The following is a 19,410-nucleotide window of genomic DNA, read 5'->3' as shown; positions in this document are numbered from 1 at the left end:
AAGCCTTACACATTAATGTACAAAACATGACAACAACTCACTAAATGCTTCACCTTTTCAGACCAAAGAGGATGACAGTGTCTGCGGGTAAAGGACCCAGAGCTGATGTTAGCCGCCAGCCTGACACACAGTGTGGTTAACATTAGCAGTGCTAGCAGTAGCAGTTATGTACGTATGCCACAATCACGTCCACACGTGTGTGTAAAATTATTCTCACTAATAAGGAATCAGGAATAACAAATACAAAATACATCAGAATTTCAAGGTGCTTCATTGTGAAACATGACCAGTTATATATCTGCATTACATTTACAGCTCATATTGTATATATTTTTTGCAAGCATTCATGCAAAATAAACTATTTGCACATGAACCTGCTTTGGAGACCATCCTGCCATCTTCATATTGTGCGGTCTCGCACTTTTCTCAAACCAGGAGATCTGTCTCATCGCTTTAGAGTTCTTTTCACTTTGTCTCCTCCTGGTAAATCAAGGACATGGCCGTCATGCTGCCACTGCTTGCACTCCTGGCATAACAGCTTCTTAAAGGTGACGAGACCTGACTTTCTGATGGGCTTATTGCATGCTCAGCCTAAACTCGCCTGTGAATTAATCAACATACTTGGGCACATATTGATAGGTATATCCTGCTGTGTGCTGCTGGCACAGGAGGTGGGACAGGACAGGATATCCCTGTGCCCCTGGTGCAAACCAGCAAAACTGGATTTGAACAATTTTGAATAAATGAAATGTGCTTGCACTTTCCACTTGTGCTTTAGATCAGCATAGCCCATAGAGTCTTGATTAGTAAAGATCAGCATTGGTTTACTCTGACAACTGTCATTTACATGTATAAATTCTTATTCCACAATATAAACAGAAAAGGCAACCAGTGGAAACATTGGTAGATAATTGTAACAAAGGTTTAGAGCAAAGTCAGTCAAAGAGTTGGATACATCTCTGGCTCCGTCAGTGAAAAGTGCAGCTCCTGGCTATCAGTAAGCCACGCTGTTCTATCTTTGAAGTGTTGTTTTTTCCCTTCAGACACTTATTGGATGAGCATGAGAAGATGGCATCAGAGAGAAAAGGATACTGGGAGAATTAGGGTTAGGGTTGGGTTAGTATCAGTTTAGTATCAGTTCTTGATGCCCATCACTATTAATATATTAGTCGTGAAGTATTAAATTAATCGCCAACTACTTTGATAATCGACATATCGGTTTGTGTAACTTGTAAGTAAGAAAAGCTAAATATTTTCTGGTTTCTTCACTGCTCTGATTTGAATATCTTCAAACTGTGGACAACACAACATTTAAGGACCATCTTGGGCTTTGGGAAACAATGATTGACATTTTATAAATCAAACAACTAATTTATTCATCAAGAAAATAATCGACAGATTAATTGACAGTGAAAATGAGCCCTATTTAAATTAAAGCCATTATATGTAACCTTTCCGCATTAAAATGTCTAAAAATGCTATACAAGATATATATTTTGTTATGCAATTTAATTATCCCAAACATTTCCAACAATGGTTAAACTCAGAGGCTAATTTATGTAAGGTAGCGATGCCTGTCCTCGCAAGCAACTGGTTGTAGTAACTTCCTTAATATTAGAGAGACCCCTAGCGGCAGAACTTACATACTGTACATTTAATCAGATTTTAGTTCATATTTTACATAAATCCTGCTGACAGATAAAGTCATCTTAAAGCTGCAGGTGGGCCTAATTCTACCGACACAGTTGCAAAGAAAATGTCCATGTTATTCATAAACTGTCTCCAGTCAAAGAATGAGAGACAACACAATAGACACTTTGAAGCCATCATTCCTTTTTGTTTCAAACATGACACAAGTCGGACAGAACCTGTTGTGAGACAATGTGTTTTGAGACACTTTGTTCTCCAGAATTAAATTAAGTTTTACATTAAAAAGAGGTTTGTACTTCATAAGTGCCAGCAATGAAAGGGAAGGATGTACCTTATCTCTGCCTGTACTCTCGCTCACTTTTATTACGGAGGTAATTTGCATTTTAATTTGGAGCTTGAACCTGTGCTTAATAGAATTAAACTGAGAGACACATTGACAAGGTTTTCTGACCCCTCCAAGGCCTGCTAATACAGAGGGGGCAGAATCACTCGAGTTGTAGCGAGGCATGGGGTTGACCCCAGCCGAGATAAGCCTTAAAGGTAAACATTGGCTTCTTAAATGCCAATTATTACCATCATTTTCAACAAACTCCCTGCAGAGGCAGTGCATTAACCTGCAAAATGGTGCGTTACTGAGAAAACACGAATCAACTAGATATTTTGATTCAGCTCTCCCCGTAAAATACTGCCTCTTTAGTGCACAATATCGGAAGACCTTGCACAGAAAGCAAAACAGCATTGTCTTTTTCTCTTTAATGCACAGCAAGATTGCAGTTTGTTTTGCCATAATAACTCCCAGGTCTGTATCTGTGAAATTGGAAGTGGGCTTGTCAGACATTTGAATGTTTACAGCAGCTTTGAATTTTCTATTCCAGTCAATATTAGGTTAGGCTATGGGGGAAATAGCTTGAGAGGGGGAAGTGCTATGAAGCATGAACAGCCTAGCTGTCGACCTACGAGAAAAGGAACCAGACAGAATGAAGTTTGGCATTTTATAATTAGAGATGAGGGGCTGGAGCAGCAAACAATGCATTTCAACTGGCACACGTCAATGTCTTGTACTGTAAGTACAATAGCAGGAGTGAGACGTAGCATGAGATGCCTGCCGCACATAATGACTGCACAACTCCACCAAAGTAGGTGATTGTTTATTTTATTATATGATCAGTTTCACGGCTTTCAGTGCTTCAGACTTAACAGAAAGAGGCTTTATTGTCTCCACTGCTGACGTTTTGCTGGCTTTCTAAAGACTCTGTTCCTCCGTCTGTATCAGTGTGAGTCATCGAGTCATAGACAGACAAGTCTAAACACCATGTTCTCCCAATAGTTGACAGGCTTGACCTTTAAGGTGGTTTTAATAAAGGTATAAATGACACTGAAAAGACCATTGAGGCAGAAATACAAAAAGACATGAAAGGTCTAAATGAAAGATAATTTGCCCCAAAGCCAAATTAGTGAGATCTGAATAGATAATTGCCATACTGATCACAGTCAGCTACTACTGCTGGGCAATATGAGCAAAATCAAATATCACAATATTTCTTGACCAAATACCTTGATATTGATATTTATTAGAAATGTCACAATTTCAATATTTTATTCAAATTAATCGAAATGAGCTCTCTCTTGCAATAATTGAAATAAATGGCAGAACTGGCAATTTCCCCAGTATTTTTTTTTTGTCTCTCCACCCCACACTTCTTGTGAAATCTGGTGCACGTCTGAAGAAAACAACACTTCAAACACAACACAGCCATTATATCACACTTGATATCAGAATTTGAAAATGTAAATGACAGTTATCAGGGCATAAAACAAATGAGCTGTTATCTCTTGATACACACCGCTGTAGTGCCCACAAAGCCCTGCCGCCTTTGACTATAGTATCTAATTCTGTGATTTAAATCAACAAAGGTGAAAAAAAAAAAACAAAGAAAGGTCAGTCCCGAAACACACAGCTGTACCAAATCCCAAAACCTGTCCTTTCTGTCCTGAAAATTAACCATTATGGAAACAGATGATTACAACATATGAATTTGTGTAAATATTCAGATCAAATCACTCATGTGGGCTATAATTCCTGCTTTTAGTTATTAAAGATGCTTACTTTGGGTTTATAAAATATGTAAAAGTATTATTGGTAGTATTTTAACTCATCTAATTTATTTGTTTGGCTATAATAAATAACAGATTGTTGATGTCACTCAACCTGGCAGAGAGTGCAGGAATTAGTGATTAGAAAAAAAATCATTAAAAATGTCTTTGTAAGTCCCTACAGCTGAATGACAATTGCTGCTGATAAGACATTTAAAATGACTCCAACACACCTGTGACTTTTACCAGGAACCTGTATCATCCTCAGAACCTGTAATTGATCTTAATACTATTAATAACAAATTATGTCACTCTAAATTATTCTATTTCAACCCAAGTCCCAAATTTCACCCATTCTCACCTGGTCACCCTAAAATCAACTTAGACGCTGTTGTCTTTAACAAGCATTACTATTAACTTTTTTACCCTTCTATTTAGATAGTTATACTTATTTTTATCTATTTAGATCATTTTAGCTATTTTTAATGCTTTAAATAAAAAATAAAGAACACTTCTAAAAAGTTTGATTTCTCATTATAGCCTTATTATATTTATCTTTAATAAAACACGAAAATTTCATGCCTTCAATGTTGGGTCAACTGTTCACTGTGAAAATAATACTGAATATCAATATTTTTCAAGGTATTGAATCAAAGTTAGAAATTCCAGTATTGTGACAAGACTAGTGGATATAATCACTACATGGGTAAAGGCAGTAATATATTACTTTAAATATTACTGTAATATTATTACTCTTCCCAATAATGAGTAGTGTAAGGGATTACAAATCCAAGACAGTAATGAAACTGATGTGTGCCAGCCAAAAAGCTAAACAAAGGATGGAGAGAAGGTGGAAGTATTGTCATTATTTTGAGTTTGTTTGGCTCCTTGACAGAGAATATGTGGTGATGGTATCTAATCTGAAGGCCACGCTCAGAGAGCAGAACACCACAGCCGGCATCTGGACAGCTGACAACAAAAGCTTTCTGCATGTTAACAGGTCACTTGGTCAGCAGTTCAACTCTGGAGTGCAACGAGATGGCCAACAAGGTGCAAAAGTAATATAGTAATATAACAAGTAATGTAAAAAATAATGATGATACTACATATAGGAGTAATAAGTAAAAAGTAACTTGCACTTGCCCAACACTGGTAAAGGCAAATAATAGAAGAAATACAATTTCATCACTTTACTGTAATGCAACCTTTAAAACCAGGAAAGGACAACACCTATCCCACGATATAACAATATGATGATATCCAATATCTAGGCCTATATCATTATTATTATAATATTGATAAATTGCCCGGCCCTATCAACTACTGCCCACACAAACATAAATAACTACAAGACAAATCTGTCTCACTCAACCACATATGTGAGAAGACCACATAAACCACAGCTTATCTAATGTATTTTAATTTATACATCTCAGCAATGTTGAATATAGGAGAATAGGCTGCCATCAATTAAGGCCTGTGGACAAACACTGCTACAATAAATGGAACAGGGCCGTAATTATTATGATTGGCGACATCTGTTTACAATTTCATATCAGCGTGGCTGCCATGTAAAACAGCTAACTTCTTAGCATTTAGAAAAAAGACACATTCAGCAAAACAGAATAACTGAGAAAGATGTCTTACCTTAAACCATGTGTTTGCCTTCGTGTGCAGAAGCATCCACCACCAGAGAGGACGCCATGAAGACTTTTCTATTAATAAATCCAAGGTGGAAAACGAGGCTCCCAGGTGCGCAGGAAGCTAGTTTGGTCGCACAGGTAAGTAGCAGTGCTAGCTAGCATCAGAGCCTGAACCATAAAATCTGTCATTTCACCACCCCTTTCAGTGGCATTGTTGTAGCCTAACTGTCTGTTTCTTTATTTTCTTCTTTTTAATTCTAGTGACACGTTTTCACAACTGAGGGTTTATACATTTCTAATTTGGTTAGCCGACCATCTGAAACCGTGTTTACCGTCCACGAGTGCGCAACAGCGCCATCATGTGGCAGCGACAGTGAAACAATGAGGATGATCCATACAGTTGCTACATACCTGTGGCGGAAAGTAACTAAGTACATTTACTCAAGCACTGTACTTAAGTAGAGTAAGGACTAAGAGGAAACATCAAGATAAGAAACTACAGCTTTCACGACCTCATCTTTATGTTTCTGCTATTAGTGGCAGGTTGATCTTTTTCATTTATTTATTTATTTAATTAAATACACGTTTATTTTATCTTTATCAGTTTTATTTATTGTAAATATTTTTCTTAATTTTGAAAATCGCTCCTTCCTTTTCAATTTGCTTATTTTTGATACTGTTCTGATCCCAAATACAGTTCTTATATCTGTGAATGGACATTAATATGATCATTATTATTATTAATATGATTATAGTTCTTTGAAATCATGGAAATGAGCATTGACTGAATTTCCTTTGGCTCAATGAAACCTATCTGAAAATTAGTAACGCATAATATTATCAACAACTAAAATATTATACATATTAATGTAGATTAAGGTACTCAGCAGTATATACAGTAATTAAAATTAGCCCCACCTTTACCAGTTTCAACGTTAAAATGATGCAAGTGTAGTTTTAATAGTGTAAATAAATCTATCAATAATTATGATCCATTAATATAATAGTCATTCTTCTGAAACTGAGACTGTTGTGCATAATGAGTACTTCTACTTTTGATACCTAAAGCACATTTTGATGCTGAAACTTCTACAGTAAGTCAGATTTTGAATGCCAGACATTTTCTTCTAACAAATTATTTTCACATTTGAGTACTGCTACTCTTCAGTAAACAATGTGAGTACTTCTTCCACCACTGCCATGTATGCTTCTAAGGAAAAGAATAGACCATTCATGTGTTTTGTCATTTGCCTTCTTTCTGTAAATTAAACATTGTCATTCAAACAACTCCAGCCTCTTAGCATTCATCCTCCACTGACTGGCACTTTCATTAAGATAGATGAAGGTTTCCAGGGTGGTCACAGTTATTATCGCCAGCTACCCCCTGCTGACGCCTGTTTCTGGACTATTGATAAATTTAGCAGTTATGAGCATTTTCCAGCACATTGTATTGAGGCTGTTTGTACACCACACTGTATGTAACCCTGCCTCTGCAAAATAATGAAAATGTGTTTGTTTCCCCTCACAATGGGGAGGCGTTGAGTCTCCCTCTGCAAATCAAGGGAAAAAGTGAATATTACTGTGAGAAACTGTATTGTATTTGTATTACTTTGCAGAATGCAGACAAAAGTCTTTGCCACAAGCACATTATATAATATGTTTGGTCTTATCTGGCCATTTTCCATAGTGTGGCCATGAATTGTCAATGATGCTTGAAGCCTTCAGGCTGTTGCCACTAGTAAAGAATGATTAGTCATAGCAGAGGTGTTTCAGAGGCACTGAGCTGCTGGCATCACCAGGGAGATCCACAATGTAATGCCCATTAATTCTGAGCGACACACTATACACTTCATTTGATCTTCTTTACCCCATGAAATAGAGTGCTGTATTTAGTAATATCGTTTGCCTGACACTTCATTAAATATTTTGCGGGTATCCTTGTGGCTTCTGGGCAACTTTGTTAAAGTACAGTAAACCTGTAAAGCTCGACTAATATTTAAATTGAATGCGGTAGGCCTGTTTGTTTTTTCCTTATTTTCCAATTGAATTTCTTGTGCACATATGCTGATTTATAATCCAATTAATTTGCTTCCCCATCACACGCTTAAAGGTTTAATCGGTGCAACACTCAGTTCTTAAGACCTTCATAAGTGATGCAAACAGAAATGTGCCCCTGGGGAAAGGTCACCCTGTTTAGTGATCACCTGTGACGTGACGTTACTGACATGTTATAATGAAAACGTTCACAGTGTAGTTTAATACAGGGGTCGCAAACTTTTTCATGTCAAGGAACCCACAATAGATTCACATTAGAATGTGGATCCTCAACTCAGGCTTTTTTTTAGAAAGTGTCACTAACTACTAATCTTTTGTTGAGATAATTTCCTTTTCATTGTAAGATAAACTTGAATCTTTGAGTTTTATACACCAATTTTTTATTTTTATTTAAAAAAGTATTGACAAAACTTGTGAAGTGAATAATGGTCAAATTATAAAAATTTCAATTAAAACCATTCGATTTTCAGGCACCCAAATAATGATAAATAAGCTCACAAAGTTTACATTAAGAAGAAAAGGAAATTATCTCAATTAAAGTTTATAGGTGGGAAAACTTTTTTTTTGTTTTAAGTTTATTTCAAAACATAAAAGTTTGACTTCGGCTCAAAACTCAAAAATTTATTGCAGTTGCCTTGAAAATGAGGGTTTTGTCTTAAGGAATCCTTTGTACCGAGTACTTTTTTATTTCTAGGTTTTAAGATAACAACATCTTCATAGTCAATCAATGATCAAACTAGAATTACTATAGATAACAATCAATCAAAACAGTCAACCCTTTTCCTTCACTTCTTGTTCCAACTTCCAAACAATCTGATGAAAGTTTAAATATTCTGTTCCTCCTTTTGCTTGGGACCCTTACAAGACACTCAAGTGCCTCTAATGGTCCCTGGACCCAAGTTTGAATACCACTGGTTTGGTAGATTTAACATCTATTGTACACAGTGTACCTAATGTTTTATTTTTAAATATCTTTGGCAATATTTAGCCAGTGTACAGTAGTTTTAGATGTATTATGTACAGTGCAGTGTAGGATTGTCTACCATATTCACTTTACTAACAAGTCCTGCTCTAACATTGTTATTTTTATACCAGTTTTCTACACAGAACTGGACCTCAAAGCAACATCTCATTAAGAATTTACTTTGAAAAATATATTTTTCTGTGTGTGCTGCTACAGTCTCATTTCTGCAGGCAAACCACAGTCACCCAAAATCACCCCATGTTGGTGCCCACCCAAAAGTAATTAGGCCGGAGGTAATGTGAAGGAAAAACACAAGAGAAATGTATTATAGAAAGATTAGACATGTATTAAAAATATTTGCACCATCTCAACACAGACTACCCATGAAAGTATGCAACTGACATCTATTCAGTAAGCTGCAAGTAACACTGTACTGTAATATCAAAGGTAAATCAAAAGAAAAGGGCCAATTTGAAGAGCATTTCAGAATAGACACACAAGAAAAAGTGTTTCACTTTTAGTGCATATATCAGCCAAACACAATACAACCAACAACATCATATAAGCAGCATGGAGGCATTTTAGATTTTTTCTCTGTTGTTTTTCTTTTATATTTGCAAGCTGGTCATGATTTCAAATGTGAAAAAAACAAGAGAGTATATTTGAACAGTTTTCAAAGAAAGAGAAAAAATATATATGAAATGCCTCTGTACTGCACATCTGGAGTAATCCAAGTCTCCTAAAGCCCCAACATGCCAAGCTGACTTGAAAGACGTCACTTGCACTGTGTTTTTAGCCTGAACCTTCCTTCCTTGGCCTGGAGCTATGTTCAAATGTGCATGCACACTGTCTGAACTGTGCATGTGTGGTGTGATGGTGTGTGTGTACAAGTGAGTGGCAGGTTGGGGCTTTAGGAGACTTAAATTAAACCAGGTTAGTTGTATAGAAGCATTTCATTGTTTTTTTTTCCAGTTTGAAAACTGGTCACCATTCACTTGAATTGTTTGTGAGATTCTGCAGTGCTGTTTTCCTGTGAAACTCCAACAGAGTTTTGTGGACTAAAAAAAATAAACCTGACCTTTAATTAGCATGAGGCCAATGACCGAATTTTCATTTTGGGGTGAACTATCCCTTTAATTAATGACGAGCAGCGAATGCACTGATGTAGCAGCCATGTTTAGGAAGCTAGCTAAGGTAAAAAAAAAAAAACAAACAAACAAACATTATTTTGACAATAAGTTTAAAGTTCTAGGTATGAAAAGTCAACAACTGTGAAGAGTCTGTACACTGCAGCTTCCGATGAAACAGTTGTTTGCAGGCGAAGAAGGAGCAACAAGTGAAGAAAATCCGTCTGTCTTTCAGAGACAGAGATGCTAACACCTTTAGCGGTTAGCGTTAGGTCAGGCGCAGCGGCAGCCCCCTTCCTCCTCCTCCTCCTCCTCCTCCTCCACACCCCCGGGCTGTTTCTCTCCCGGGACTGTTGAACTCCACAGGCCTCATCCAGACAGACAACCAGCAAACTCTATTCACAGACACTCCGTTTACATAAAGGTATAAGAGTGTGTAACATTGGGATAAAGACGGGCTGGACTGTAGCACCGAGGAAGGACATGTGGACATATTGACACTGGACATCGAGGAAACATGTTTGAAGGGAAACAGCAGTTTACAAGTGACAGGATGTTACCTCGAGACAGTTCAACACGACCCAACTTCTTTAATGGTGAGTAAACGTTTATCTTCAAACATCTGGCTAGCTGTCTGTCTCCATGGTGTTGATGTAATGTTACTGTAACAGAGGCCAGCGGTTCTTTGAGACGCAGGCCACATGAGGCCTGCTTTGTGTGGTGTGTTGGTGCCAGATGTGCATTGATGTGTATTCAGTGGTTATTTGTGTGTGACTTGGTCCCAATTCCCTTTGATTGTCTGGTGGTGTGGTTGCTACTCTTGGTTCAACAGACTCTGAGCTAATCTGTGAACCCTGGTGCTCTGCTGTTGTTGAATGAAAAAAGTCACTTAACCTAATGCAAATGTGTTAGCATGGTACAGTGATGCAAGCTTTGATTACTTATTAGTTAGCTGATTGACAGAAAATATATTACCAATAACTGTGATTAGGGGTACATGATATATGATAGTTACCTGCTTCTCCTTAATCGATGAGTTAACATTTTGTATTTTAAAAAGAAGTTAATTTAACCTGTAGTTTATGCACACCTGAGGGTAAGAAAGGCTAAGATGAAGTGAGCAAAAATGGATAATTTAATATTTCATAGCTCTGACTAACCCAAATCTAACTGACATAACTGTTACAATTAGAGCCAGACAGATAAATAGTTCCATCGATATTATCATCAGATTTTGGTTTATCACAGCTGCATCAATGTGAAACCTTTTTTTTTGACAGACATAATTCAGAGTAGTTTATGCCTATTTATAATTATTGAATATGCCAGTGAAGGTTTGTTGTTAAACGGCAAATATCCTTCCGTCATTTCATATCTTTGACACAAGTGTTTGATAAACACATTTTCAGGACCATTGCAATATCCACTGGTGACAATATAATTTTTTTTCTGCATAATATTATTGGTGTCAGCCCCTCAAATCCTGTATCATTTTAGTTGACTCTTCAAATGTTTATTCATTTTTTTTTTTTTTTTGTAGTACATCAAAAACAAGTATTTATGGAGCATTTTGTCATAGAATCAAATTAAATGCTTTGACATAATCTGCCAAACCGTATTATTATAGCTAGAGCTGCAACGATTAATGCTCTGATTCCAGCTTCTTAAATGTGAATATTTTCTGGTTTCTTCATTCCTTTTTGACAGTAAACTAAATATTTTTCGGTTGTGGACAAATTACATTTGAGGATCCCATCTTGGGCTTGGGCTAATAAACATTTTTCACTTTTTTTCCTGACATTTCATGGACCAAACAACTAATATATTAATCAATACAATAATCAACAGGTTATTAATGTTACAGGAGAGACTTGAAAAAATGTTTGGACCTATTTTTCAACTGACAGTATTGTGACAGGATCAACAGATTAATTGACAATGAAAATAATAATTAGTGGCAGCCCTAGTTGTAGTTGATATTTGTTGGCTACAATTTCCTTTTCAGAAAAATAAATAATTGTATAAATTTCCCATTATTCGCCAATAACTTACCTGCCCTGATATTTAATGTGCATATCTAATTGTGATATTCTGTCAATCATTTAAACTTTCAAAATTTTGTCTGAAATGTGATTAAACTGAATATCTCATCTCAGACAAAACAAGTAAGATCACTTGTTTAAAAAAATCACTTGATTAATCCATGTTGGAAATAATGATTAGTTGCTGCCTATGCTGCTACTTGACACATGGATGAATGTGTGTGTGTGTGTGTGTGTGTGTGTGTGTGTGTGTTCTTGGCAGTTAGGTAAACAGGCCCACAATTCAATGATATTTAGTGTTCAGTCATACCTGTGGGAGGCGACACAGATCTTAATTGAACAAACTGATGGTTCACTTAAAAAGGAGAGGAGAAGGTTGTTTCAGTGAGAACAAAACCAACTCATTCATTGCACCGGAGAGATCTCAACAGCATACACTATATGTCAAATTAAATAAGCTCCCGCTGCACCCATATAGCACTGCTGTGTAACAAAGATGGCCAGTGGATTTTGCACAGAAATAAACCAGATTATAATAAAAAAGTTGTTATTGCGTATTTTCTGATATTTCGCAGTGCGGCAGTGTCTGAGACCACATCATTCAGGCAAAATATCTATATGTACTCAGATTTCGAAAGCATTATAAGCATGTTATCGACTTCAAAGCCTACAACATCCTGCTCTTAAAATAAGCCTTTTTTTAAAGCGCAGAATTCATCTGAGCAAACAGATGGTAGTTTCACACAGTTATTCACTTTGAAGCTGCGTCTTCGCAGTGGGCCCCTCTCTCCTATGCCGGGGAGCTCTGGGTAAAACTATCTCCCAACTAGAACACACTGACATGATTTCAAATAGTCCTTCTCTCTTGCTCCGTCTGGCTGCAGCTGTCCTCACCGCGAGCAGTTTAGAATGTGAATGTGTTTTGTGTTTGTTTTGCTGAGGGAGAAAATGCATGCACTCCAGAGTATGATCTGAAGGAAAGTAGACAGAGACGGGCACAGCCCAGATCTATAATTGGGATCTGTTCTTGGATGTGGAGAGTTTCGAACGCCTATCCCCCAAAACCCTTTCTCTTCCTAATGGGAAAGGAGCGCGTGGACACATCTTTTTAGATTTCAGCTTCTACTCGGCACTAGACAGTACTGTTGTTCAAAAATATTAATGCCGCAATGCAGAATTTCTCACCACAAAAAAGCTCTGTGTGCTTAAGGGCCTGTTACATATTTACAGACATTGTCTGAGAGCCTTGGATGGACATTATTAATGCTTTCAATTCCTTGTTTTTGTGCTCTCCAGTCCTGCGTTCCTATTGATTGGCCCATTATTGGAGACACCAACATGGAGCAGCCTGTGGTGCTAATGGCACGCTCTCTCATTCATACAGGCACTGAGCAATGGTAAACCATTACACCATGCAGCTCCACAGCATAGCCTGTCATTGCAGCCACTGATTCTGCATCCATCCTCACCAGTAGACCCGTAATTGTAGTCGAGGGAAAATGATCAGGCTTGTTAACATTTTTTGGAGGAAAGCCCATGTCAGGTGTAATCCATTTTGAAAACCAATAGTTGTCGTGATAAATATCTCAAATAGAGTCACCTGTTACAAATGAGTCTCAGTGGATGAGCAGGTCTGATGGAATGCCCCTCTGTAATGTATATCATTGTCGCGGCTAAAACCAAGGATGACATTTATCACCTCAGAGAGGATAGAAAGTTGGGATCTCCAAGGTCCTTCTTACTCTCTAATCTGTTTGGATTTCCACAGATCCCCTGGCTTTGACTGACTTCACTCAACAAGGCTGCAGAAGTGAACAGGAAGCAAAAGCAAGAGGCACAGAGAGAACAAGAAAGGACGAGGCAAATAAGTGATATGATGGATGATAAGGCCAGATCATTGTTAGAGAAAGGCAGAGAGGGTTCGAGGGAAAGAGAAAAGATAAGGAAAGAGAGAACATGTGATTTGTATGCAGCTGTATTTATCAGAAATCCCCACTTCCCTCATCTGAAATCAAAAGTTAAATTTCACGGTCTGCAGATACATTGATGCACTCGAAACTTTCAAGTGTCATACCATCAGTTTGTCACTGACAGCTCAAAAGTCCCCTTCCCTCAAAAATGTGTTTTGCTGATTATAATTACTTGGATATTTGACCTTCACTGTGCACAATGATGTATGGGAATTTTGACAGTAGAAGGTTCATTTAAAATTCATCTGCTGAGGAGAGAATTTTTCTCTGTGCTCACCTTGTGTATGTATGACTTTGTTACATCAGAACAAAACTTCAGAGAGATGGATTTTTTCATGGAGGGACAAGGAGTGTATGTAATTATTTAGAATTTTTCATTTTAAAGTAGTGTAATTTATTGAGTTTTTGATGCAAAAAAAAAAACATTTCAGACTATGTTTAATATTCATTGCAGCGTATTTTTATTTGTCTTTAAACATTTCTGGACCTCCCACGAAATTACTGAGAGGTTGTTTTTCCTTTTCAATACTTAATATATTCTACCTTTTACATTATGAGTATTTCAAAATTCAAGAGAGCCTGACCAGTCATTGAAGCCAGTTCCTTTATTCAGCTTTGCTGTTCTTATTCTTAGCTGTATATCTATTTCTGTGTAAGGACATTGAGTACAGGGAAAATTTTCTTGTATTTAGTGATGTGCCGATGACAGTGTTGGGTATCAGTCCGATACTGTGCTTATGTACTTGTACTCTTACTCAGAAAACTAAACCGATACCACCACACCTGATACCACGTTATGGAAAGTTGCTCTTCAACACAAGCAATTTGATAAAACTAACAACACTAAGTTCAAGGAGTTGCTCATGCTAGCAGCAGCAAAAAGCAAAAACAATTTATTACCTTTAGAAAGTGAGGAACATCTGATGAAAAGAAAACGTGTTTTTAAAGTTGTAAGAACTGTAATGGCAGTGTACTTAAAAATAAATAATAAATATAAATAATAATACTTGTACGTAAAAATAAATAAATAAAAATATGTCAGCAAATATCTTTATGTCAACATAAAGAAAAAATATAAACAGTAATTTCTTTACAAGTTTTCCCTCCTTTTCCTGACAAACAGATCAACTATGGAGGATGTGAAAAAAAGAAATGTCTCAATGGTTTCTGCTGTACAAGCTGGTTTCTGAATTCCCTCAGTCATATCTTCAGCATTGCCGTACACTGCCATGTCTTTTTTCTTGCTGGCTAACATATGGTGCGTTGTCATATATCTTTCATTACCTACAATCAACAAACATCTGGCTGGAGTTGAGATGAAGCAAAATCCTTTTTTTTTTCTTGAAGAAAATTTTTGCTTTATTTCAAACAGGCAGCAATTAACAGTTTCAGTATATTTATGATAGATTTATCTGTAAATTTCTAGAAGAATCTGTGAAATATTTTCCCTATAAAATAGTTGTGAAATGTCCATTATGATTTTTACAAAAGTGAAGGGGACATTTTCAGATGGCTTATTTTTTTTAGCCAACTAACTAAAGCTGTAATGATTAGCAGTTGAATAGATTAGTTGATTGATAGAAATTTTCTTGCCACTTCAATCATGGTCTTTATATTTTATAGACTAAATAATTAATGAATTAACCTTGAAAATAATTGGCAGTAGAAACAGTGAAAGACCCGAAGATATTGATTATCAAAATAATTGATTATCAAAATAGTTGCAGATTCGTTTTGGGGTTGATTGTTTAATCAGTTAATTGCTACAACTCTAATCTGACTACACTGTATTTGTGTAAGAAGTATGCACAAAATAAGTTCAAGATACATTTTACTTTTGTTCATCTCATGTGTGGGAGGTGCAGTAATCTGGTAATGTATTGAGTAACAGTGACAGAACACAGATCCACCTGCCTCACAGATAAATAGTGTGAGAGAAGCACTTCCTTGTCTGCAAGCCCATTTACTATTGTACTGTATAAACTGAGAGTGGCCAATGACGGCGATGGAAAGGCTGTCAAAGGATAAAGGCACTGTGCTATTTATAGCTGAGTGCGTGCAAATGTCAATAATTTATGCTGACACGTGTAAACACTGCTGTCACATTAATAATTGTGTCGCTAAAATAGTCACGGAAAAAGCATACAGAGCAAAATGTGGGAGGCGGTGAACATGGAGCACTTTTCAGCGTAGTTCTCATGATGATCGATGTGAGGCTAGGATGCATGAAACGCAGTCAGTCACCTTAATAAAAAACAGATTAATAAACATCAAACCAGTGATTCTGGTGAATTATTTTAATTGCACCTAATGAATCTGGTATTAAACCAACAGGGTGCACGTGTATCAATGACAAATTCTTCTAAAGAAATTTAGATGCCATAGCAGATACCCAGCCTGTCTCCTCCTGATGCTGTGCGTCTCTTCTTTTTATAATGGACACACGAAGGAAAGCATAGCAATCAATATTTTCTGCTTTAATTGAAGTGCTTTTTATCTTGTTGGAGTCACAGTGTAGTGTGTGTGTGTGTGTGTGTGTGTGTGTGTGTGTGTGTGTGTGTGTGTGTGTTTGTGTTTGTGGGGCACTTGTATATTCATCCACATAGCTGTCCAGTTTTCTTTGTCTGGCCTGTCCTGCCTTTAAACTCTGTCAGCCTGTGGAAGCGCCTGCCTCTTTGATCAATATTTATGCCAGACTGCAATTTGGAGCCAGGTCACGAGGTTCTGCACTACTTACAGTCAACTGACTGTGCATTCAACTCATGGATCACATCACAGATGTACGCCTTAATCCTCCGTTAGTTTAATGTCCTCTTATTTGCTCCAAACCAAAATGGAGTTGGTGAATAATTTCTAATCATTCTTTTGCACCTCTCTTTGATTTCCCCTGAGAGAAATATAAGTATGGTGCAGAGATAACCATGTCAGAAGTTGGTAAATGTATCCCAGATGACTCTGAGACAGTTTGGTTTTCTCAGGCAGAGACACAATCTGTCGCAGTGTCTCAAAACAAAATTCAAAAATCAATACAGGGAGGCGCTGCAAATGGATATTGCTGTTTGACAGTCTAATTCCCTTTATCATGAGAAAGAGCAGGCCTGCGTCTCAACAATTAATTTAACGAACAAGGCCTCAAGAGATCTGACATCTCAAGGGTCTGAACAAATGTCTGTGGTGGGGAAAATGATGAGGACATAAATGAGGACAGTCTTATTTTCTTTTAATATCATTATCTGCTGATGTGTCCACTCCTAAATGACAAAACAAGTAAGGGCATTAAAACTTCATCAAGCCTGTCTCTCCCTGACTCTCAGTGAGGCATACAGCGCTGCTCTGAATGTCCACTCTGAATTCAAATAAGTCTACAGTATGTGAGTGGAGTTCCACACAAATGTCTCTGTAGATGTTCTGTCCAACAATCACAAGTTTCTCTGCTAAATCTTCAAAACCTTCAAGGCAATTGCATAGCAAATATCAAGTTTGCCAACCGGGAAATTTCGTCTGAGGCTATGCTTATGTGTGGTAATCTTCCAGACTTTCAAGTGCAATCACTCTCGGATGGAAAGCCCTGCTCTTCATTTGACACGGGGTGTTACACTGGACCAGTGGCTAATTATGTTGGCCCAGTGATTAACATTTAGAGGAGGCACTATCTTCTACAGTCAGGGCAATAGTTGCATCACAATAGAGCACGAGGAGCTGCCAAGATTTTTTCCTCTTTCCTCTGTTTGTGATGTATAACTGTGCGTGTTTGTGTTTGTGTCTGTGTGTGTCTCTGTCTTGAAACCCACTTAAATGCAAGTAATGTTAAGTTACCTGGAGCAAAGCTAGCCTTGGTCCATCTCCAAGAACAGAATTTATACTTTATCTATAAAGAATAGCTTATCTTTAAAGGCATAGCATTTTTATTTCTTATACTTTTAGCCCATGAAAACAGGTACATCAGTGATGTTGCAGCCATGTTATTTAGTGCCTTCTGAAGAAAGGTTGGTCTTTGTTGTTAAGGTGAGAGGTTTATCAGGAAAGGTTGAACTCATGGTTCCTTTGTAAACATTTATCACATTATCAATATGAATATTGGTAGAAAGCAGTTGATTATAATAATAATAATGATGTAAGTGTTGGAATATTTGTATTCAGAATGAAATAAACACAATGACCATGCACAATTTTATTTGTACAGTAGGGCTGCACAATTAATCGAATATTAATCTTGATCAAGATTTTGGCTTTAAATGAATATTGACTCTGTGGGCTCTGCTCATTGAAAACTCTGCAGCTTATGAAATCAAGTGCTTCCTAAACTAACAGCCAGTGACCCTGCAGCAGCAGCCTGTGCAAAGTTACCTGGATGTTGCAGCTGTAGTCCAGAGTGAAAGAGTAATATACAACAGAATAGACGAGCAATACGAAAATCACAGGTCTGAAGCTTAAGGCAAAGAGCTAATCCCTTGAAAATGATCATCATCAGTTGTTGGGAAGTATTTTGGGTTCACAGCAAGTGATGGTAAACAAAAGTAAATCATATGCAGAGTGCATGAGACTAGTCTGTGCCGCAAAACGACTAGAGATGTTTCAAAACCATTTTATTCCTTCTAATAATGATTCCAATTACTTGAACTTTATGTATTGGTCAATACAGAGTACTGATCCAATACCATTACATTAAAACATACAGTATATATATAATTTAACAGCTGTGTACTACTAACCCTGTATGGATGTGACATGATTGCGATCATTGTTGTATATCCAGGTTCAGGTTAAACCCTTTGTGAAAAATGAATGAATTCACACAGAGAATCAATGCCATAGAACATGACTTCACCATTTTTGGAACACCAAAGGCACACAGGATGCTGCTGAGAACTAGCAGGGTCTAATTTCAGAACTAATAAATTAATCCATGTAGTATCAGACTCACATACTCTCTGATTCCAGCATTTTTCTGAGGCATGAAGGTCAAGAAGAATAGCATCGCTAACATTACCTCACTGAATCCCGTCCTTGTCCAGCGTCAACTCATTGAACACATTCATAACAGTGACGCTCTACAGTGCATCACTGTATCCACCCAAGTCTGAATAACAGACCAATAACCAATGTCATTTGGCGTCAAGGAAATGCACTTTGAATAAGAGCCAGTCTTATTTTGATGTACATATTTGTAGAGGAGCAGGAATGTAACAGGAATGTAGCAAAACATGGAAGTCAAAGCAACTTAAATGTGAAAATGGTCCCTAATAACAAGTTTAGTATAGTTTAGTTCATTACTTTATTTGACAGGGATGGCGCATATCAATAATGTCTCTGAAAACATGCCAGAGTTAGCCAGAAAAGCTCATTTACATCTATAGTCCCCCAGGCAGGCAGTCGTGATCAAGGGTTCTTTTTATTGATAAATCATGTCAAATTGAGTCAACTTTAAATTAAGTAAAGCAAACGCAATAAAATTTTACTTAACTTACTAAATCAGATGACATAACACACAAAAATCCACAAATGTCCTTGCAAACTGGGCGGGTTAGCAAGACACATAATACAGAGAGAGAACGTTCGCTGTACCTGAGCACAGGAGAGCACAAAATCAACACACACACTGGGGCACGTAACAGATGTTATAATGTAAAGTAAATGTTTGATTTTGTGTAGTTGGAGTGAAACACGTGTAATGTGTATGCATGCGCAATTTTAGCTATATAATTACAGTCTCTAAAGTGTAGGAAACTGAATACTACATGATACAGTTTTTCACCATTTCTCCTCACAATATAGGCCTATATGATCTCATCCTGGGATTTCCAGTTTATTTTTGCCACTATTTTAAAGGATACAATGGTGGAATCTCCCTTTGTGGATCAGGAT

General features: G+C 37.1%; 1 long non-coding RNA gene across 1 annotated transcript in view; it reads right to left on the bottom strand.

Moving 5' to 3' along the window:
- Nucleotides 1-5,634, bottom strand: part of LOC146327033 (uncharacterized) — a 41,114-nt gene extending 35,480 nt beyond the window's left edge. The window contains exon 1 of the long non-coding RNA XR_014770579.1: nt 5,392-5,634. This is a non-coding gene — a long non-coding RNA (uncharacterized LOC146327033). The remainder of the gene's footprint in view (nt 1-5,391) is intronic.
- Nucleotides 5,635-19,410: the final 13,776 nt, after the last annotated feature.

This window comes from Lutjanus erythropterus, chromosome 5, assembly GCF_056507025.1.
Source record: "Lutjanus erythropterus isolate fLutEry1 chromosome 5, fLutEry1.hap2, whole genome shotgun sequence".
Lineage (NCBI taxonomy): Eukaryota > Metazoa > Chordata > Actinopteri > Lutjaniformes > Lutjanidae > Lutjanus > Lutjanus erythropterus.
The sequence above is the reverse complement of the archived record's forward strand: the minus strand, read 5'-3'. Positions and strand labels throughout refer to the sequence as shown.